Consider the following 6,000-nt stretch of genomic DNA (forward strand, 5'->3'; position numbering starts at 1 on the left):
TCCACTGTTGAACTCCCACTGCATACAGAGCTGTCGTTTGAAAAGGAAGTCCAAAAGACAATGCTAGAAGGTAGCTGCCCTTTCCTTTCTGAATATGTTTGTGTTAACTGTATCTCTCTATTTCACCTGAGATCAGAGTGACATTCTTCTAAGGCTCTGCATGAGTTGTCTGAAATTCGACAAACAAACAAGAGATTGATGCAGCAATACTTCTATTTGAAAGATTAGGTCACATTTAAATGATTAGGCTTTATATTCCATGCCGTTTCATTTAATTTCCAGGACACAGTTTATGCTTAGTAAAAACTGAGAAATAGTCCTATATGTGGTTCTCTACCATAAACTGGCAATAACCAATTTATTTTTTTCCCTATTGAAATGAGGTGGATTTTTTTTAAAAGCATTGGCCCACATTAAAGTTCTGCACAACATGTCATTTCTCTGAGGCATTTCCCTCCTTCTGCACTGACATGCATGCTCTGCACCGAAGAGGAAGGCATCAAAAATATCACACCTCTCCCTCCTATTCCCTAAAAAAAATATACAACTTCAGGTCCTGAACTTGTGATGTCAATAGATGACCTTCTTTCCTAAACAGACTGCGCATCTAACCCAACAGGAGTACTTGCAAGCACAAAGTCATGCATACAGCTCTGATGAATGAAGGCTCATGTCTTGCCAAGCACAGTGACTCATGAATCCCAGGCAGAAATTTTCTCTTCCTCTAAACACTATAGTGTAATGACAGGATTTATAATAAACCTAAAAGTGTCTGTGATACCTCAACCCTCAGCTTTAGAGACTACAGCAAGTGTGCTGTCATGTGCATCCTCATTCCCTCAGAACCTCTCACCAGCACACCCTACTCTCTTTGCCTTGGCTCCCGCAAGGGTGCATCCTGTGGCAGGACCAGGGCCTCCACCCGCTGATCAGGATCAACTGCAAAATCCCAGGCCATTTAGATGGGATGTCAGAGAGCTCGAATGCTCTATTTCTAGCTGGTACTTTCTTTTAAATAGTCCGCAGTAGGAAATTAAAGACATTTTTGCTTAGGTCAAGATAGGAAGACATTTCCCAATAACCACATGCAAATCATCATCACCAGAAGTATGGCAGTTTCAACACTGGCAGTTGACTTTTCATTCCCACTCTCCATTTGTTTTGAAGGCAAGGTGCTCAATTACCATGAGGAAAATGCTACGTATGGCTGGTCATTATTTCTAATGACTATTTTTCTACGTTACTTGCCCAGGTTATTGTTCAAAACACATTTGTCCTGTTGCCACTTACATTTTTAAAGGAATCCATTAAAGTTCTGCCAGTGTGGTTAGGATGCTGTTGCCTATTAATCCAATTTATTGTTTCCTAATGTCAATCACTAGAATGTTATCGGACAACGCATACTTCTCAATTAAGTGATATGTGTGCAGAATTCTGATACACCCAGGAATAAATTTAGCAATGGGGAGCACGCTGTTCAGAGGAAAACCCAGATTTCTGCAGTCCTACAGATGCCATTTGAAGTTAACAGCTTCCATCAATGTCTGAGCTGCAGTCAAGTACTACGACTGTTCAAAGCGTTGCAGCTAATTAAAACTATCACAAAGAAAACCAGAGAGAGAAAAAAAATATTCCTTTGTTTCGAGCAGTTTTTATATGTATAATTCCATTTGTAATTAAGATCTGTATTAGTTGTCAAAGGGCACCGTTGAAGTCTAAGCTGTAAACAAAGCCTTTGTCTTCTTATTTCTTTGCAGCTTGTAGAAAGTTTATCTTTCATTTGTTTCACATTTCATTATTTAAAACAACATGAAACATATTTTTACATTTTGGAAAGCTGATGAACAAATGTGAGCATAAATATTTATTTTTAATTTAGGTGTTGTTCAAAACGTGTCAATCTCCCTGAAAGCATGAACATAAAATATTTAAAGGCATGTTTATTTTTGTTCCACTTAGAAATACTTTTGGACAGCACTCAAACTTGCAAAGTAGGGTTAGAGCTGGTAGAAGAAGGAATGAGGAGGGGTTAAAATTCTGTTCCTCATTTGAATAGTGAACTGAGGAAAAAAGCATACTCACCACATGCAAACTGGTACCATCGGTACCTAGCAGGATACTTACCACAATGGACTAACACATATCTTCAGCTGGGGCAAAAATCTGCCTTGCAGTGGAGGTCACAGTGCCTGCTTACACATTGTGTCAGTCCCAGCTAGGGCACTCTACACAGGGCTAGTCACACTCTAAATATACTATGCTGTTTTGTCAATGCCAGAATAACTGTGATTTGCTGATGGTCACTCACAAGAATAGTGTCAGTAACTGCATTTGAGGCAAGACAAGTGAACAAATGGCACCAGCAGAAATGGTCAACAACAGTGTCCCAAATTCAGGTAGGCCATAGCAAAATGTTCTGCTCCACGCTAGGTGGTTGTGGACATATTCAATGTCCCATCAGATTTGCCTCTTCTTTTCTGTTTTAACTATGAAAAAGTGGTGTGAGATGGGGACACAAAAGAAAAAGGGAATATTAATGATGAGAATCATTAGCAGCTTAATTCAGGCCTCTCTACAGGCAAGCTGGACTCCACAGAAGTCCCAATAGCACACTCCAGCTGCTGAGAAGGGCTCAAACGGTCTGAATACATTGTATTTTCTTAAATTACCTGCATGTACATGTCTTAACAGAATCAGAGAACATGGAAGGGGAATCCTTACTGATATGCTATCCTTTCATAATGCTGTCTGCCTCAGAGTAGCATCGATTTAATACTAAGGATTTCCAGGAAATGGTCCTTATCTGTAATTTTCCTTAGAAAACTATTCTTCAGAGTAATACATCTTGCTGTAAGGAAGCCTTAAATTCTCCTTGATATTCTCACCTTGTGCTTTCTAATTTAAAATTTTGCTCCGTTAGCTTTGAATGATACAGTATTTAATACCTTATCAGTGTTTAGTGCATTTTGTGCTACATAAAGCAATCCCTAATGTAGGTTTTGGGGCACACTCACCAGGGTTTCACAGCCTTAGAATTCCTCAAGGAGGAGTGGGACATAGAATTTGGGTCACAAAACCACCATGGCTGCTCTTAGCTGTGAGTCCCTTACTCTCTTTGCGTTTTACACCCCTCTTGTACTTGCAGACAGCTATCTCATGTTCTGCCACCTTCCCCAGTTGTCACTTAACAGAGAGATGCATATTTAGTTCAATTAATTTGGCTCCATAAATCAGTCCCTGCAGCTCCTTAATCATTTACTGACTGCTTAACAAATGCATTTGGATGGAGAGACACTAATGCTAGCAACAGCATGACTTTTTAAGGAAAATAAAAGCTTTGTGTAGACAAGACACAAGCCTGCCAGTCTTGCACCTTTCACTCAGATGTTTTTTTTCCAGCAGAAAATCTACATTAAAATATTTATCAGTCTGTAAAAAGATCATCATTGAATTTTTCTTGCAATTAGGGAAACACAAACAGTTAAAATAGAATAAAATATGTGTTTCTTCTAAAATGTACTCTTCTTGCTGTCAAAAAAGTAACAACAGGATAATTATCTTATTTGAACTAAAAACTGAAAGTGAAGGTCTAGCTTTTATAAAACGGAAAACTGAAATAGGAAGAGGAACAAAGTATTTTCAAGGCTAAAAAAACTGTTTAAGGAAGTTCATCAGCATGGATGTTAAAACAAGAGCAATAATTCCACAGAAGCAAGAAAACGTATCCTAGAATTTATGTTTAATGTTTCCTATGTGTGATCTGACAGGGAAATTGGAAAGGTTGTAAGAGCACATACAGGCATGGTCAAGAAGCATCACAGGAAGTTACTTTTTGATTCTGTACAACCTTAATGGAGGAACAGAGTGTTGAAAACGGAGAATAAACATAACTAGAAAGGACTCAACTAGACCTTCTGACCATTTGTTCTCTCCTTACAGACAACTCACGTTTTTTAATCTTTTTTTAAAATGTATCAGTCTCCATATAAAACAAAGCTGTATTTATTGCCATATCTCCTCCCATTTTCTCTTGTTGATCATGAACAGCCTTCCAAAGTTAGTTCCAAACCTCTCACTCACAATCTAACTGAACTTAGGTTACTTACAGCCTCACATATTTTAAATAACACTGGTTTTGTATCAGCGCTGTCCTTTAGCTTGAATGTTTCTTCTTTGCCACTGTTGATCTTCCTAAGATAGGAAGATCAATAATAACAATAACAATACAGGTCTTTATTTTGCAAGGAAAATACGTGGAACTCTCATAAAGTCTCCTCCCGTCACATGGTTCTCCATTCCCCTGCTTATCACAGTAGTACTTCCTCTGTACTTCCTCTGCCCTCTGTCAGAGTTTTGAACTTTTGAAAAAGTATCTTACAAAATTTGCCTCCTGTTTTGAAGGATTCTTTTGCTTTTTGGTTTTCCTGCGCAAAATCCTAGAGTATGATCTGATAATGAGTAATGTGACTTGGCATGCTAATAGATTTTTTAAAAGGGCTGCCAAGAGAAATAGCCTAACAAAATATGAGTTACTATCTGCCACTGTTTACTCACCTGGAAATTCTAATTATTTCATTATTCCATTATTGGTGGTAATAGCAGTCATACAAATACTACTTAAAATATCCTTTACATGCATGCAGCATCAAAGGGAAGATGCAATTTGCAGAAAACACAAAGGATAAAGCTAGTGAATACTACAACAAGAGCACAACACAACATGTAGCTCAGCACACTGAGGTCCTCCAACCTTGTAACAAAAGCAAAAACTCATACTCAGGGGGGAAGGTCTAAGATCACAACTTAAGAGGCAAAGGCAGCTTTTTGCAGAGAGCCTGGAAGACAGGTCAGCCATGGAAGAACGAACCTGCTCCCATACCATTTAAGATATACTCAAGATCTTTAGTAGTGAAGACAGGTGACATTCCTTGGTATTACCATATGGAAACATAGCAGATGATTTAAATGACAATCCTTCTGGCCTCAATCTTGAAAAAATTGTAAGATCTAGGATAATGAATTCACTATGTTAGTCTTCTTAGCTCCTCTATTTTCATAAAGATCGGGGACCTTTTAAACAAATTCCATTTGTAGCTTCATCTTACTGTCAAAACAGCCATTTTGATCATTCATTTTTGGACTGTATTTTCAAGCAAAAGATCAGTGCTATGTGATAACATAAAAATGCAGAAGTGATCTATTTATCAGGTATTAATTTAGTTAAAGTGATTATCTGCTTCAAAAATTCACATGAACAAGAAGTATTACTATATACATATTATTCTGTAATTATTTTAATTCATGCCAGTGTAAGCAACCGTTTACTAAACAACAAAAATTCAAGTGTACTGGTATCTTTGTGTTCCAAATCTCTTGGAGTCACAGAAGGGTCTGCTGAAAAATGCAAGCAAGCCTGTATACTTCCTGCTGAACTGGAGGCAGAAAACTGCCTAGAGACAAATATGCAAGTGAAGCTTGAAAAGCTTATGAAGTTTTTCTCTGGTAGTCAGGTGGAGTTGAAGTACCAAGGCTATTAGAAATTAGCTTCTGCAATATATCTTCTTCTTGACCTGTAAGATAATGTACACTCTTACAGTGCTTATAAGAAGACAGATCCTAAACTCCTAACACAGTACTTAGATCTACCTGCCAGCAATGTAACTAGTAAGCACTGGGCAGAATGTACATTGCTTAAACTTGCCCTGAAACGGGTCTTTTAAAAGTGCATTATTATATGGATCTTTGATATCTTGGGAAATCTGTGTATGATCTCTCCTCCTGCTGAGACTCATTTCTAAATCCAGGGCTACTACCAAAAAAAATTTAGAAAATCATGTTTGTTCTTTCAACTCTATACTACATTTATTTTCCATCAGAAGTCTTTCGTCTCTGCTGTAAATCTGTCCAGTACTCTGTCTCTCTGATATAGGCAAAATCTTTCTAGAGTGTTTTTTTTAAACCCTGCTGTGAAACATGAAGGCCCTGACATTAAAGCTGTCA

At 37.8% G+C, this 6,000-nt stretch overlaps 1 protein-coding gene across 3 annotated transcripts in view; it reads right to left on the reverse strand.

The window, feature by feature from the left end:
• Positions 1 to 6,000, reverse strand: part of ITPR2 (inositol 1,4,5-trisphosphate receptor type 2) — a 266,121-nt gene that overhangs the window by 124,719 nt on the left and 135,402 nt on the right. The gene's annotated exons all lie outside the window — the stretch shown is intronic.

This window comes from Lagopus leucura, unplaced genomic scaffold (assembly GCF_019238085.1).
Source record: "Lagopus leucura isolate 7727_CA_CO unplaced genomic scaffold, USGS_WTPT01 Super-Scaffold_100159, whole genome shotgun sequence".
Taxonomy (NCBI): Eukaryota; Metazoa; Chordata; class Aves; order Galliformes; family Phasianidae; genus Lagopus; species Lagopus leucura.